The sequence below is a fragment of the Sardina pilchardus genome, chromosome 11 (assembly GCF_963854185.1).
Source record: "Sardina pilchardus chromosome 11, fSarPil1.1, whole genome shotgun sequence".
NCBI classification, from domain to species: domain Eukaryota; kingdom Metazoa; phylum Chordata; class Actinopteri; order Clupeiformes; family Clupeidae; genus Sardina; species Sardina pilchardus.
In genome coordinates, this window is record NC_085004.1 from 21,744,408 (window position 1) to 21,761,608 (window position 17,201).

Sequence of the window (17,201 nt, forward strand, 5' to 3'; positions counted from 1 at the left end):
AATGAGACAGATACAGTTCATCTGACCTGTCAGACACCTCAGTCCCCTCCTGTGTCTCAGTGCTTTCTCTCAGTGGGGGGAAAGCTCAGTGTTGTAATAATGTCATCATGCCAGCTACAGAGCACAGGGAAGGATTTGATCCACTGGTCGGGTGTGAGGGCACCTGCACAAATATCACTGAGTTGTTATTATACAGTTACAACAACAACTCAACTGTCATCTGACCCATCTCAACCAGTCTCAGTTACTGTAGGTAAGGGCACATGTATTTTGAATATTGCAAATCAAAGGTTTTATCTGATAAAGTTACAGTACGTTTCAACTTTCTTTGACTGTGTAAGTATGTAACTTTACTGTTAAATGAACAAAGATAAACAGACAGAACATGTCCCATCCCATGGGTAGTAGTTCATAATATGAATTATGAAACTGATCAATGCCATCATATGTCAGCTGGCGGGTAGAATTCACTGAAGAAGATTCACCGCTTAGGTTTCAGGTTAGTTTATTATACGTATCATTTTATAATTTGTAATCCCATCCATCTCAGCCTCAGTCACTAGTGGTAACTTAGTATGAACTGCGAATGGTATTTAGTGCATCAAATACAACATATAAATTCTGTAGATTGAAGTTAAAACCCTTACAAAAGTGACTGACACACTTTCACAATGAACATAATCTCAGTAGGCTACTCTGAAGGAGAACAAGATTGTAATCAATGGAAAGTCATCCTTGTATGACGTCACTGATCTGAACAAATCTTCAATCATCCACTTAGGACATTTTCCATAGCCTTACAATTTATAAGCCCACCCCGCGATCAACTAGCCTGGCCCTGCCCACCTAGATCTTCTTTCAGGGAAATAAATGTCTGGAATACCATTGTTCATAACCGTTGATGTCAGGCCAATCAGATGACAGGGGAAGACGAAACCAAAACTTACTGTGATAAACAAAATTACTGTAGGTACGGAAACATCAAATTGCAAATTAAAGGTTTTATCCAATAAAGTTATGTTTCAACTGTCTTTGACTGTGTAGGCAGTATTGCATCAGTAATGTGTGTAACTTGACTATTAAATGAACAAAGATAAGCAGACAGAACACTTCCCATCCCTTTTAGGAATAATATAAATCATGAAACTGATCAATGCCATCATATGCTAGCTGGCAGGTAAAATTCACTGGAGAAGATTTAATTAACTGCTTAGGTGTGAAGCCATTTACACAAATGTCAGTTGAAATCAAAATAGAGAATTCATAATCCCTTATCATTTGTCATTTCATCCATCTCAAACAGCCTCAGTCATTGTAGTTTTTAACCTTAATATGAACTGCAAATGGTATTGTGTACATCAAAGACATCTGTCACAGATTCTGTAGGTTGTAGTTAATATACTTAAAACCTTTCAAAAAAAGAGTTACACATTTTCATAATATTGTATGGCTATGAATATAACCTCAATACTGAAAGAGAACACGTAAGGAATAATGTATGGTTCGTAGGTAATTATTGGAAATTATCTCCCTCAACAATGGAATTCTCTTCTCTGATTGGCTGATGGGGTGGCCATTAACTTCGTATAACCTGCTACCTTTGAAGTAGTTCCCGTATCACACTTGAATATTAATTCGCCAAACTCGTTGCGAAGTTTAAATGAACTGTCACGTTGCATACAAGCTGAAATACAGACGTGCAGAACCATAGTAACATTGTAGCATATGACGGAGGTGGATTGTAGCTAGTTGGATGCCATGTAGGCTATAAAAGTAGCGATCTTTCAAAGTTAAAGTTAATCAGAATCCTGGGATATGCCCGCTTGACAACGGGAGAGATAGAACTAACGACTGGCGTTTGGCCGTAGCAACCAGCCATTTAGAACTAACGACTGGCTTTTGGCCATAGCAACCATCCATTTAGAACTAGTAACGGCAGTTTTGTCCTGCAAGTAGAAAGTTGATATGTGGCGGAAAGTAGTCCCTGCAGTCAAGACAGTTTTAGCGATGTTAACGGACGCAACGGTGGAATAAAAATATTTTCTAAATATACATGTTATGAATACAAACGGGAGATAAGCGGGATAACGGCCTTCGAGGTCGACCGGTTCGATGGAAATAATGGCACGGCGGAGGTAACTCCGTCTCCGTGCTTCGCACGTCGCCGGAGTTCTAGACCTCCACCTAGCCATTATTTCCATCGAACCGGTCACCTCGTCGGCCGTTATCCCTTACGTAAGTCCCAACAGGAGGAAAAGAACCCATGACATGCAACGGTTTGGCCAACTATCATCATTGTAATTTTAAATTGCATCAGTTACATCGTACATCAAAGGCAGACCAGAGGTTTTGTTGTGTGAAGGCATCGCAAATAATGTTGACTATATTTTTGTGTATAATGTGAAATTTAATGTAGGCCTAATTGAATTTAATTAAACAATTTTCTTTTAAAAAGGCTCTAGGGGAAGCTGGACCACAGTGATAATCAGGTTGGTGATAATAATCCTTGGAGTGATCATGTTAGTGGGAGGCCTGATCACCTCCCTTCTCTGCCTGAAAACACGTGAGTTGCTCTTATCAGGAGGTCATATGTAAGACCCATTACATATTGGTGCTGGTTAATAAGGCCCCCCCTTCACTGCAATGTACTTTGGGTGCCTTGATAAAGCACTGTATGAATACAATGGTTTGTTGCTTTTGTTCATAGCTGTGTGGTATGCAATGGTGTTTTAAGCCCCCACCAAGGACTTCAAGGCAGCACTGCGACAGTCGACTTCAAGGCACCTAACCCTAACCTTAGTGCCTTCCACGCAGCACTGTAAGACGATGTTGGGGGCTTAAAAAACCAAAAGGCATATATGACCATGTAGACTGGGAGACCAACATAGTCAATTACACCATCCCATGTCTGTGAAGCTGGATTAATCTTGCCCTTTTGTTGCTCCAAAAAACTTTTACAGAATGTTGTTAAATGAAGAGGTGAAGCAAAACACTTGACACCTTTTTAAAATACTATATGCATTGAGCATCAGCAATATAGCAGCAAATGTAAATGTTCGGCTAGCAGTACTTACAGACCTACTCACCTAGCCGTTGTCACCCACTTATACCTAGAAGTGCCGCGCCCCGGTCATCAAACCGGTTTGACCAGTCAAAGCGGTTTGAGGTCAAACCAACATGGCGCTTCAAGTAATATGTCACAGCGGTCATTTGACCGGCGCTTGGCCGTTCTAGTGTCAAAGGAACCGTATGGGATTTTGGCCAAAACTGGTACTGCAATCACTTTCAAAATACCGTAGAGCCGTGTATTCCTTTCCCCTCCCTCTGAGTCGAATTCGGCAACCCGGATGCCGAAACACTTTGTGATTAGTAGATGGTGGAGGGTGGACATTTTATGATTAACTGAAATCTATTTCTTACATACGGTTCCTGTAAAATAAACAAAAGCATATTAATACCATATTAGCTGCCCCCATGTATTAACCTCATAGCTGTAGAAATTTAGCAAAATCATTGTATAAGCCACCGTTAACAGTTGGGAAATTACGGTACCGTTACACCCCTAACCTGAACTAAACCACAGTGAAATGTAGCCCTATTCACCTTTCACTGTGGTTTAGTGCAGGCCGCCAACATACAGTAGACAGAAAATGTGACAAAAATATTAATTAGTCTACATAATAATAAGTCTTCATTTGAGTAACACCTACAGGTGATACTCAAGAACAATTAGCAAAATTCAGCATTCTTTAAAGGAGAACATTTGCAAGCCCTATATAGCCTAAGCATTTCCTAGTATAGAGACATGCTATGTGGTTGTTTCATAATGATTGATCATATTGTGGTTTTATTGCATGTTCAAGATACCAGGATGGTCCTGGAATCTGAACAGGGAGTAAGTATGCGTGTATTTTTTGTTTATTTAAATGTCCATGTGCATTTTCTATACAGATTTGGATGCTAATTATTCTGTTAATAAGTTATTAAATGCCTATATCCCTTATTCTTCTCCATATCTTAAGTCTGCAGTGCATCCTGTGTACTCCTCCATCCCTGATATCCCTATTGTGGCTGACCAAGAGGACTCCATTGTGGAGCATGTGTATAGCCAACTTGAACCCACACAGGACAACAACATTTACAATGTCCTGCGGATCGCCTGATTTTGCTGCTTTATAAAGGACTCAGGATAATTAGGATGCTATATGCCCTTGGAAAGATTTTTATAAAGTCACTTAATTTGGGTCGTGTGCTTTTTTTTAAAGCATCTTTGTTGAATATTTGAGTCTTGCTCGCTGTTTTTCTATGAATTTTCTCAATTCATCATAAATGCTTCACTGTTAAGTGCACATCTGAATACACCTGTGCCCATAGCTTCATGTCTTTTGTTGCCATGTTGAGAATCTACCTGTAATCTTGTCTTCCCTGTGCATAATCAAGCTTCCTACTGTACTGTATGTTCTGTATGTTACAATAATTAGTTTATTAAGAACAAACTAAACTTTTCACATTATTTTGGTTTGCTTGTTGATTAATATCATCTGTATGGCCAGAGACTGTAAGGGTGGCTCCAGAAGTACCTCAGGATTTGGCCAAGGGAATGTTTAAATGACTCCACAAAATTAAGAACTTGACTTCAAATAATTACCAAGTAGTTTATCAACAATAGCAAAGTAGTGACATGGCATACAATATGAGATACTGTATGCATGGTGGTGAATGAACAATTTATCAGCAGTAAGCCATAAAAGTAAATATAACCAATATTACTCAAATTGGATGTATGGTCAAATCAGATCAAAATCCGCTGACAAGATAGATTGAGTACAAGTATAAGCCATACACTTAACAAATAAACATGTTAGGTGTCAAATACGTCAGATTAAGCAATGCCAATAAAACAAGCTAGAGAGAGAGAGAGAGAGAGAGAGAGAGAGAGGGGGGGGGGGGGGGGGCAGGGAGAGAGGGGCCAGGGAGAAAACGACAGAGTGAGCTGACAGGGCAGAGCCAGAGCATAGCAGGCAAATATAGCAGAGAAAGAAAAATCCATGTTCCTCTCATGTGTCCCCATCCAAAACAGAAATGAACACGGCATTCATCTGGAGACCCCCGAATCACCAGGGGTTCTCTTTTATCTGAGAGCAGGGGTCTCCGAAGGCATTATCCCAGATACATCATATGCATTAACTACTGCACAACTGATGTTATTGATCACATGGGGACCTTAAACATGACACCAAACATGAATAGATGATAATTTCTCATTTGACAACTACGGTATAGTTAAATTTATAGTTAAATGCATGTAGCCTATTGCAATTGTAGTGCTGATAGAAAATAAATAATGTATTGTCTTCTATGGGCTAGCTATGTCTTGTAAGTTATTTTCCTAATAATAATTCTCATGGAATAATGTAAGATATGAGGATGCCATTTCACTGAATAATGTGTTGTGGAAATGAGAGTCTTATATTCTGTCATGTTTTTCCTCCCTTACAACACGCACGCACGCACGAACACACGCAGGCAGGCAGGCAGGCAGGCAGGCAGGCACGCACGCACACACGACACACACACACGACACACACACACACACACACACACACACACACACACACACACACACACACACACACACACACACACACACACACACACACACACACACACACACACACACACACACACAAACCTGACTAGACTTGACTGTGTTTTCACTGACACCTCAAGCCAGCCACTACCCATCTTAGTCACACTACTTTATCAAAAATGTTGAAGGAGGAAAGATAAAAGTATTGCTGTGTTGTATAGTTGTGGTCATAAGTTTGCATACAAATGCTGAAGTTGACTAAAAAGAGGTATAAAAAAAATCAAGTCCAAAAAGTCAATATACAGATATGTGAATGAGCTTGAACAGCCCAGTTAAATCTGACTTCTGAGTTTTAATGTCAGCCTAAAATAGTTTCAGCAGGATGTGAGAACATGAGGATGTGGTAATGGTAATATTCATATGATGTGTGACAGTAAATGACATGATAGCACCTCTATCATCTCTCCCTGTTCTGCAAGTAGGCTACTGTAATATGCATTAGTAGGCCAAACAAGTTACATTCCTCCCTTCACTTCATAGGAGCCAAAGTTAACACCTGTAGAAAAGACCACCACTGACAAAGCACACAAGACATACAGCTGCTCCTGTCTGACCATAACAGTTGATTAATCAGTAATTTTCTCTCACTACTACTTCATAAAGGATCTGTTTCGTCCAGAGTATATAGCTGACGTAAACTATTTACAGTACACATTTAAGAAAGTAATATTTTTGGAAAACATCAGTCTTTGTCTTTGTGGACATGCGCATGTGTCACACCTCTCTTAAAATGCAGTGGTAACTTATGTCACAAAAAGCGGAAGTGATACGTCTTGTTTTCCTGTGCCATCCATGAACTACTTCACTCTAATTGTATTTGTTGGTGGACTCTACATTAGTATCTCTGTTGCTTCGTAAATGGAGATGTTATACTTCACCCTTTCTGTTGTATCTACCATCTTCTTTATCTGTGAGTAATACAATGACATTCTTTGGGATATTTGCTCAATTTTAAAATGAGGAAATGATACACCTGAATTTCATCACTGGGTTGAAACATATTATTGGTCATTGAAAAAATGACCGATAATTAGACTGAGCTTTACTAAAATGAGAATAGCTAATCTGTCTGTAAAGAACAATAATGTTTTTTTTATTCTTTATATGATTATTTAACTCAGATAGTCTGTTGGCTCTTACACATGGATTAATTGGTAAAACAACATTAGACAAAAACACAGTGTTGTTGTCTGTTTCTTATCAATGTGGTTATGAGATCATGTGATCATGTACAGAAGTGATGAGGCAGAAGATAAAATCTGAAGCTGAATTGTGAAACAGTTAGCTTGAGAATGCAAAGAGAAATGCGTACTGAAAAAGTTTTTCCTTATATTCATGTATTTATTTCCCACATTTTCAGATCCCACTCATAACACCGGAGCTCAAGGTCAGTGTGATTACGAATAGCACGATGCACTAAACGTTAAAGGCACCCTTACAAGATATGCTCTTGGGGTCCCCATCTGGTCGAGAAGCACACTACTAAATTGACTAAATATGCGTGTTTTGCAACAAAGACTCAGACATTTGCAATGTGCCATTAAAATGATTTCGGAAACGTTATATTAAGGTCAAAAACTGTTAAGGGTGCTTATAGCCTAGCTATTAACAAAGATTTTTGGTAACACTTTATTTTAATGTGTCACTGTTACAGTGTACCTACCTCATTAGGTACAGTGGTACAACCTGTGTAACAACATGTACTATCAGGTACTACCATTGTACTTGCATTATGTATTTGTGGGTACCTACATATAGTTGTTACATTGTAATACTGAGTAATTTTACAAAACCTTGCCAATTTGCCTACATTTTTCATCAGAGGCGAAGGGTTGACCTGAGACCTGCTGGATGGGGCAAATCTGGTCATGATAGATTTGATATACAAGCCATTCTTAGCTCCAGTCAAGGCCTTTTGTCATCTGTATCTGTGTACATGTAACAGCTGTGCTGCTACAACTTTGTTACGGGTTTATGCCACTGTATCAAAGATGCCACTGTATCATAGAGGATGACAAAATGTTTATGGTATGTTGGTCTCAAGAGCCCACATCAACTTAGCTTATAACCAGTCATTTGTGATTTGCACCCCTATGGTAAAAACTGAAAATGCAATTTAATAGCTTGTATCTTCAGATGATATGTTATGAACTGCCAAGTTTTGTGGAATTGCATCCATGGAGGGCTATAACATAATTTTATTTATGTGTACATTTAGTGACTGTACACCCATCGGCCTGTAGATGGTGCTATTGAGCGAAGGGTTGCTGGTTTAGGATGATACTGTCACACACTGACACGCGCAACACACACGCACACGCACACACGCACACGCACACAGGCACACACGCACAAACACACACACATCTACACACACACGTACGCACGCACACATAAACACACAGACACACAAACAGACACACACAGAAAGACACAAACACACACTCACAAACACACCAACCACACACACACACACACACACCAACCACACACACACACACACACACACACACACATACTCACATACTCACAAAAGCAAACTCACACATGCACACACTCATTATGACCACTGTGCAGCGAAGCCGCGGTCATATGGGTTTAGGTTTTACCGCTTTGAGATCATTTACTTGATGTAAAGCGCAATATAAATAAAATGTATTATCAGTATCATTATTATTATTATTAGTCTGTCAGTTTTTTTTTTATGTGGAATTTTCCGTCAAGGATTCCTGGGACACTGAAAGGCCGGGGTGCACGAAGCTTGGTAGACTTAGGAGATACTTTTAGCCTTAAAATTATTTGTGAATACGGGCCATGATCATGAACAATCACTAATCACATATTTTGTGCTTGTGCTTTCAGGTATCCCACAAGCTTCTATAAACGTAGTCCCTGAAGTCATCAGACAGTCTGACTCAGTACATCTGACCTGTTCCTCATCTTATTCGATATCAAAATGTACTTTTTGTATAAAGCCAGCGCATGTGTCAGGCTGTACCTCTGAACAGCACTCTGAATCATGCACCTTGGCACTGTCTGGAAATGATCTGTGGCCATCATCATTGCGGCCAAGGGAGATTGCAGAAATTGAACTGCTGTGTTACTATACTGTTCAAACAGAATCACAAATGTCACCATATTCTGAATCGGCTAGAGTCTTTGTTGTAGGTAAGAAGATGCAAAAATGTAAGCTCATTTACACAAAAAGGAATCACATACTGTATGTGTCCATATGTAATTCAAAATAAGGAGATGGGTATTGAATGCAAAAAGACTGTCAGATCTGATTTTGTCTGGATTTGTAGTTACTACAAGATAATTCATAATCTGCCTTTCGTATCATCCCACAGGACCTCCACAGCTGCTGGTGTTTCCTCAGCTCATGAATGAGACAGACAAAGTTCATCTGACCTGTCTGACACCTCAGTCCCCTCTTGTGTCACAGTGCTTTCTCTCAGTGGGGGGAAAGCCTCTCAGTGTAATGCCATCATGCCAGCTACAGAGCACAGGGAAGGATTTGATCCACTGGTCGGGTGTGAGGCCACCTGCACAAATATCACTGAGTTGTTATTATACAGTTGATAAAACTCAATTGTCATCTGATCCATCTCAACCAGTCTCAGTTACTGTAGGTAAGGGCACATGTATTTTGAATATTGCAAATCAAAGGTTTTATCTGATAAAGGTACAGTACGTTTCAACTTTCTTTGACTGTGTAAGCAGTATTGCATTAGTGATGTATGTAACTTTACTGTTAAATGAACAAAGATAAACAGACAGAACATGTCCCATCCCATGGTCCCAATAGTTCATAATATGAATTATGAAACTGATCAATGCCATCATATGTCAGCTGGCGGGTAGAATTCACTGAAGAAGATTTAATTCACCGCTTAGGTTTCAGGCCAAATGCACAAATGTTAGTTTATTATACGTATCATTTTATAATTTGTAATCCCATCCATCTCAGCCTCAGTCACTAGTGGTAACTTAGTATAAACTGCAGATGGTATTTAGTGCATCAAATACAACATATAAATTCTGTAGATTGAAGTTAAAACCCTTACAAAAGTGACTGACACACTTTCACAATGAACATAATCTCAGTACTCTGAAGGAGAACAAGATTGTAATCAATGGAAAGTCATCCTTGTATGACGTCACTGATCTGAACCAATCTTCAATCATCCACTTAGGACATTTTCCATAGCCTTACCATTTATAAGCCCGCCCCGCGATCAACTAGCCTGGCCCTGCCCACCTAGATCTTCTTTCAGGGAAATAAATGTCTGGAATACCATTGTTCATAACCGTTGATGTCAGGCCAATCAGATGACAGGGGAAGACGAAACCAAAACTTACTGTGATAAACAAAATTACTGTAGGTACAAAATTGCAAATCAAAGGTTTTATCCAATAAATGTCACACTCTGGACTTTTGTCATACCTTTTTTCCACCACTAAATGTCGCCAAATCTAGTTTTGGTCTACGATGTTATTCTTTGTTCTAGTTGATGCCCTCATTATTTTCACCTGCACTGTAAAAAAAAACTCAGTAAATTTCCGGCAGCTGGGGCGCGAAAAAAATACTGTGCGGTACCAAAAAAATACCGTGAAGAAACAGAAAATTACTTTCTCGTAAAAATACGGTTATTTTCCATAATTAAAATACAGTTTGTAGTTGTCATTTTAAAAAGATTTTGCCTTATTTTCATGTTTTTAATGTTTAATTAGAACCATTTTCACATTTTAAAACAATGAAATTACCTACAAATATGGTTAATAAATGTATTACGAATAATAATGCTGACATTTACAGAAATGTGCTGTTATTAGTTGGTTTTCATGGATATTGGTTGTATTATAATTTATATTTGATGTGATATAACAGTATGTGACACACAAAATAATGTGATTCATCTTTCAAAACATGTCACAAAAATGTGGAAAAACATGATATTGGGTTTACTATTGCAATAATTTACTGTTGATTTTAAAATCCCATCAAATGCATATAGAGCTCCCTCCCCAATAACAACATGTGTTAAAAACCCTTCCGCAATAATACTAACATTATTGTGGGGCCCAAGTTTCTCCAGCAGTGCCTCTGCAGACATATAATGCACGTGAGCATTGAGTGCCCAACTTTGTGACACTGCCAAGGGGGCAAAAGAATGCTAATTGAGAAAGTATTCAATTTCGCAATGCACCCATGAAGAGATATACATACTCTCTAAAATGTCCATGTATTTTAATCATGGCCTTCTCTATAGTGGTAATCCTGACAAATTCCTTACAGTCATTTTCTGTGGACTGTTCAATCAGTTGTTCTATTACATACAGTACACATCCCAAAAAGCCACAATAAAGAGTAATGAGGAAAAATTAAACATTATAAACAAGAAACTAACACTTACCCATAATCCCTAACTGCTGTACTGGGATTCAGCCAATGTGAGCCCTAAGGACTAAGGACTAAAGACTCTTAATTGATCTCAGGTGCTAAGTGTGTGAGGCCACGACCTCGAAGTTCGCCTACAAAAAAGCCACCATCTTTGCCCAAATAAGGAGATCCGGCATCTTGAGATTTTTTCTATGGGAAAATAACGTGGGGATTTTGAATTATCGCACCTGTTAAACTCTCATGAGGACGAGTGCAGACGTTTTGCACTGTTGTGTCCTCTGCCTTCAAATGCATACTGTGATCTTTGGTAGGTGAAGATGGCACACTTTGATCTTTGCTATCCCAGAGCTAACTTACAATGCAACTTGCCATAGGCAGTTAGCTTCAATTAACATCCGGAACTCCTTATATGGGCAAATATGGCAGCATTGGATCCTATTTGTAGGCGAACTTCAGAGGTCTATGGGCTCAGATAGGTATTTGGGATTGGGACAGCACTTCACAAGATCACATGTGTCAGTATAGTTGAAAATCCAATGTTGATTCAACGTAAAACAGAGGGGACACTTTCAATATCACTTCAACATCAGGCTTCAAAATAGTTTCAATGTTTCAAACTATATGAAAATTACAAAAGATTTTTTAATGTTTTTCAATTAGAAATATATGCATTTCTGATGGTTTTTTTTGTAAAAGAACATGAATATAGTGTTTTTCACAGTTACAGTGATTTCTAGTTATTTTAAATTTGACATGTGAAATCACAGTCTATTTTTGTAAAATAAATGGCATTTCCAAAAATAATTTATTCCAGACAAAATCTGTAAAAAAACACAGTAAATCCTGACATATCACATTTATTTTTTACAGTGTGTGTCTTGTTAGTTGTCTTGTTAGTTGTCATGTGTGCTTCTTGTTAGCCAATTATCTCAGAGTATTTAAACCCTGTATTTTGTGTTCTGCTTCATTGAGTCTTCGCTGCGCATTCCTGTAAGTGTTACTTTGGACGCCTCTGTTTTTGCTCTCTGTTGTGGATAACTCTGTGGATTACTCTGTGGATTACTCTTTGGACTGTTTGGACTTTTTGCCTTTTGGATTACCTAAGTTTTTGATTAATTTCTCTTTAAGACGTGGTACTTTGGATTTCCTCTTAAACTGACTTTACTTCTGACTTTTTGGATCTTCTGTGCTTTTGAACGTTTGGAATAAAAACTCCTCAACTTAAACTGTCCTTGCTTGCCGCACTTGAGTCCTTTCCTGTCAGCTCCATGGTCTAGAGGATTGTCTCCAGACTTTGACCTGGGAGACCGGGGTTTGATTCCCGGTCGTAACAGAAGACTCAATCATGACCGACTCAGCGGAAGCAAGCATGGATACAGGGGGCAATGTGAATATTGCTGCTTCTGAGTTCGAGCGGATTATGGCAGCTCTCAACAGCTTTGGTGCAACTATGGACACCCATGGACATGCCTTAACAGTGACACATGATGCTTTGCTTCGTCATGACCAACTTCTCCAACAACTTTTACCCTCTGGGCCTTCAGCTCCTCCGCCACCACCTCCTACTCCACTGCCACCTACAGTTCCTGAGCCTCGACTTCCAGCTCCCCAACGCTACAACGGTAACCCAGGTGGGTGTATAGGCTTTTTAACTCAGTGCCAGTTAATGTTTGAACTTCAGCGTGCCATGTACTCTTCTGACCGCTCCAAGATTGCTTGCATCATTACTCTCCTGACTGATAAAGCGCTGGCTTGGGCCACGGCAATCTGGCAGAATCAAGGCCCAGAATGTTCTGATATTAGGCTTTTCACATGCTCAGGGTGTTTGATCAGACCGCCGTAGGACAGGAGGCTGCAAAAAAGCTACTTCGGCTCCAGCAAGGGAACAGTAGTGTTTCTGAATATGCCATTACCTTTCGTACCTTGGCCACAGAAAGTGGGTGGAATCAGACTGCCCTTATTTCTGCTTTTCTCAATGGTCTGTCAGACTCTTTAAAGGATTGTCTTGCTGCTAGAGATGTTCCAGAAGACCTCGAGTCCCTCATCACCCAGTCAATTCGCCTGGATAACCGGCTCCGGGAGCGGAGGAGAGAACATACAAGTCCCCACGGCAGAGTCGAGCCCTTTCCCTCCATGTTGGACCCCCCTCTGCCTCCTGATGACCCTGAGCCCATGCAAGTCGGACGCACTCGCCTTTCCCAAGCTGAGAAGGATCGCCGTCGATGGGAGAAGTGCTGTATTTATTGCGGAAAACCCAGCCATTTCCGCCTCACCTGCCCAGAGCTCCTGGGAAAAGACCAGTCCCGTTCAGCCGAGGGAGGGCTGTGACGGGGGCCACCTTCTCTCCCAACTTCCCAGAGACTGGGGTTTTTCTGTCACTTACCATCGCCTGGGGGGACCACACACATCCTTGTCAAGCCTTGGTGGATTCTGGTGCAGCTGGGAATTTTATCGATTCACGTCTTGCTCACACACTGAAGATTCCTCTGGTCACCCTGGACACTCCACTTTCTGTCTCTGCCCTGGATGGTCAGCCTCTTGGTGATGGTAAGGTGACCTCTGTCACCTCTCCTCTTCGCATCCAGATCGCTGATCACCTTGAAGAAATCTCCTTGCACCTGATCGAGTCTCCTGAGTTTCCTGTGGTCCTTGGCTTCCCATGGCTCAGACTGCACAATCCCCATATTGACTGGGCTACCGGGTCAATCCTGGAGTGGGGCCCTACCTGCCATGCTACGTGCCTCTTCCCTAGTCCCTCAACTGAGTCCAAGTCTCCTGATTCTGTCGAGTTATCCTGTGTTCCCACCGAGTACCATGATCTTAAAGAGGTATTCAGCAAGAAAAGAGCATGCACTCTTCCACCCCATAGGTCTTAAGATTGCACTGTGGACCTCTTGTCAGGCTCCAGTCCTCCACGGGGGCGCATCTTCTCACTCTCTCTCCCCGAAAGAAAGGCGATGGATGAATACATTAAAGACGCCCTCTCCACTGGGTTTATCCGCCCTTCGACGTCTCCAGCTGGGGCGGGCTTCTTCTTCGTAGGCAAGAAGGATGGCGGACTGAGGCCGTGTATTGATTACCGAGGCCTCAACAAGATCACGGTACGCAACAGATATCCACTCCCGCTGATTTCAACTGCGTTTGATCTCCTCCAGGGGGCAACAATCTTCTCCAGATTGGATCTGCGTAATGCCTACCACCTCATACGCATCAAGGAGGGCGATGAATGGAAAACTGCCTTTAACACCCCCTCGGGCCATTACGAGTACCAAGTGATGCCGTTTGGACTCACTAACGCCCCAGCAGTGTTCCAAGCCCTAATTAATGATGTTCTGCGGGATATGATTAATGTCTTTGTTTTCGTGTACCTTGATGACATCTTAAACTTCTCCAAGTCCCTGCACGACCACCACCATCATGTCCGTCAGGTTCTGCAGAGACTCCTAAGGAACCACCTGTTTGTTAAATCTGAGAAGTGCGAGTTCCATGTCACTGAAGTTTCCTTCCTCGGCTTCATCATTAAACGGGGACAGGTTCAGATGGATCCTGGGAAGACAAGAGCCGTGAGAGAGTGGCAAGTCCCTAAGTGCGTCAAGGAGGTGCAACAGTTCCTTGGCTTCGCCAACTTTTATCGACGGTTCATCAGAGGCTTTAGCTCAGTAGCTGCTCCCATCTCTGCTTTGACAAGGAAAAGTGGGCAGCCATTCTCCTGGTCCCAGGAAGCGGATCAGGCTTTTCAGGCTCTCAAGAACCGTTTCTCCTCCGCACCTATTCTAGTGCTGCCTGATCCTTCTTCTCCTTTTGTCGTTGAGGTGGATGCATCTAGTGTGGGTGTTGGAGCCATCCTGTCTCAGCGTTCTCCTGACGGAAAGTTGCATCCATGTGCGTTCTTCTCCCACCGCTTGACACCCGTGGAAGCAAGGTACGATGTGGGGGACAGAGAACTGCTAGCGGTTAAAATGGCACTGACAGAGTGGCGGCACTGGCTGGAGGGGGCTCGACATCCATTTTTGGTGTGGACGGACCACCGGAATCTCGAGTATCTTCAGCAGGCCAAACGTCTAAACCCTCGGCAGGCTCGGTGGGCCTTATTTTTCTGTAGATTCGACTTCACCCTGTCCTACCGACCTGGCTCTAAAAACGGGAAGCCGGATGCCTTGTCAAGGCAGTTTCGTTCCAGTGGCTCTGAAGAGGATTTGAGGACAGTCCTCCCGCCTTCCCGCATTGTCGCACCTGTCCGCTGGGGAATTGAGACCACGGTCAAGCAGGCTCTCAGGCAGGACCCTGGCCCCGGCAATGGACCTGAAGGACTACTGTTTGTTCCCAGAAAGGTCAGATCTAAGGTTCTCCAGTGGGGACACTCCTCGCACCTTACAGCCCATTCAGGTGCTCACAGGACCTCGGAGTTCCTGGAAAGACGCTTTTGGTGGCCAGAAATGAAGGAGGAGGTCAAAGACTTTGTGGCTGCCTGCCACACCTGCATTCGCAGCAAAGATCCGCGTCAGCGCCCCCAGGCATTACTGCACCCTTTGCCTACTCCCTCTCGACCCTGGTCTCACTTGTCTATGGACTTTGTCAATGGGCTTCCAGTCTCTGAAGGTAACACTGTCATTTTAGTAGTTGTCGACAGGTTCTCTAAGGCCTGTCGGTTTATCCCTCTGCCTAAATTGCCTTCTGCTCTTGAGACTGCTAAGATTGTTTTTAACCATGTCTTTCGAGTTTTTGGCCTCCCTCAGGACATCGTCTCCGACCGGGGTCCCCAGTTCTCCTCACGGGTGTGGCGAGCCATCTGCCAGCTCATCGGTGCCTCGGCCAGCCTTTCATCTGGGTTTCACCGGCAGTCCAACGGGCAGACCGAGAGGGTGAATCAAGAGATGGAGGCGACCCTGAGGTCTCTGGTTGCCGGGAATCCGTCATCGTGGAGCCTCTGCTTGCCGTGGGCAGAGTACGCTCACAATACCCTCCAGTCGTTCTCTACTGGGCTCTCACCTTTCCAGTGCCAGCTTGGATACCAGCCACCCTTGTTTCCAGATCAGGAGTGTGAGGTTGCTGTGCCTTCAGCCTTGCACTTCGTCAGACGGTGCAAACGGACCTGGAAGAGGGTACGCCAAGCTCTTCTTCGCACCGCCAAGCAGAACCAGAAGCAGGCCGATCGCAAGAGAAGGCCGGCTCCCCGTTTCCGGGTGGGACAGCGGGTCTGGTTGTCCTCCATCGATCTACCATTACGGGTGGAGTCCCGTAAACTGGCTCCACGGTTCGTCGGGCCTTTCAAGGTCATTTGTAGGGTAAATCCAGTGTCCTACAGACTTGAACTGCCCAGGTCCATGAAGGTCCATCCCACTTTTCATGTTTCCCGTCTTCGGCCAGTTCTGACCTCGCCTTTTGCCCCGGCCCCCAAGCCCCCGCCCCCACCTCGGATGTTCCGGGGCCAGCCGGGCTACTCAGTCCGCCGGTTACTGGACTCCCGCCGGGTCCAGGGTTCGGTCCAGTATCTGGTGGATTGGGAAGGGTACGGGCCTGAGGAACGCTCATGGGTCTCCTCTCGGGATATTGTCGACAAGACTTTGATCAGAGACTTTCATCGGCAGTTCCCTGATCGTCCTGGGAACGCCAGGAGACGTTCCTAAGGGGGGGAGTTCTGTCATACTCTGGACTTTTGTCATACCTTTTTTCCACCACTAGATGTCGCCAAATCTAGTTTTGGTCTACGATGTTATTCTTTGTTCTAGTTGATGCCCTCATTATTTTCACCTGTGTCTTGTTAGTTGTCTTGTTAGTTGTCATATGTGCTTCTTGTTAGCCAATTATCTCAGAGTATTTAAACCCTGTATTTTGTGTTCTGCTTCATTGAGTCTTCGCTGCGCATTCCTGTAAGTGTTACTTTGGACGCCTCTGTTTTTGCTCTCTGTTGTGGATAACTCTGTGGATTACTCTGTGGATTACTCTTTGGACTGTTTGGACTTTTTGCCTTTTGGATTACCTACATTTTTGATTAATTTCTCTTTAAGACGTGGTATTTTGGATTTCCTCTTAAACTGACTTTACTTTAACTTTTTGGATCTTCTGTGCTTTTGAACGTTTGGAATAAAAACTCCTCAACTTAAACTGTCCTTGCTTGCCGCACTTGAGTCCTTTCCTGTCAGCTCC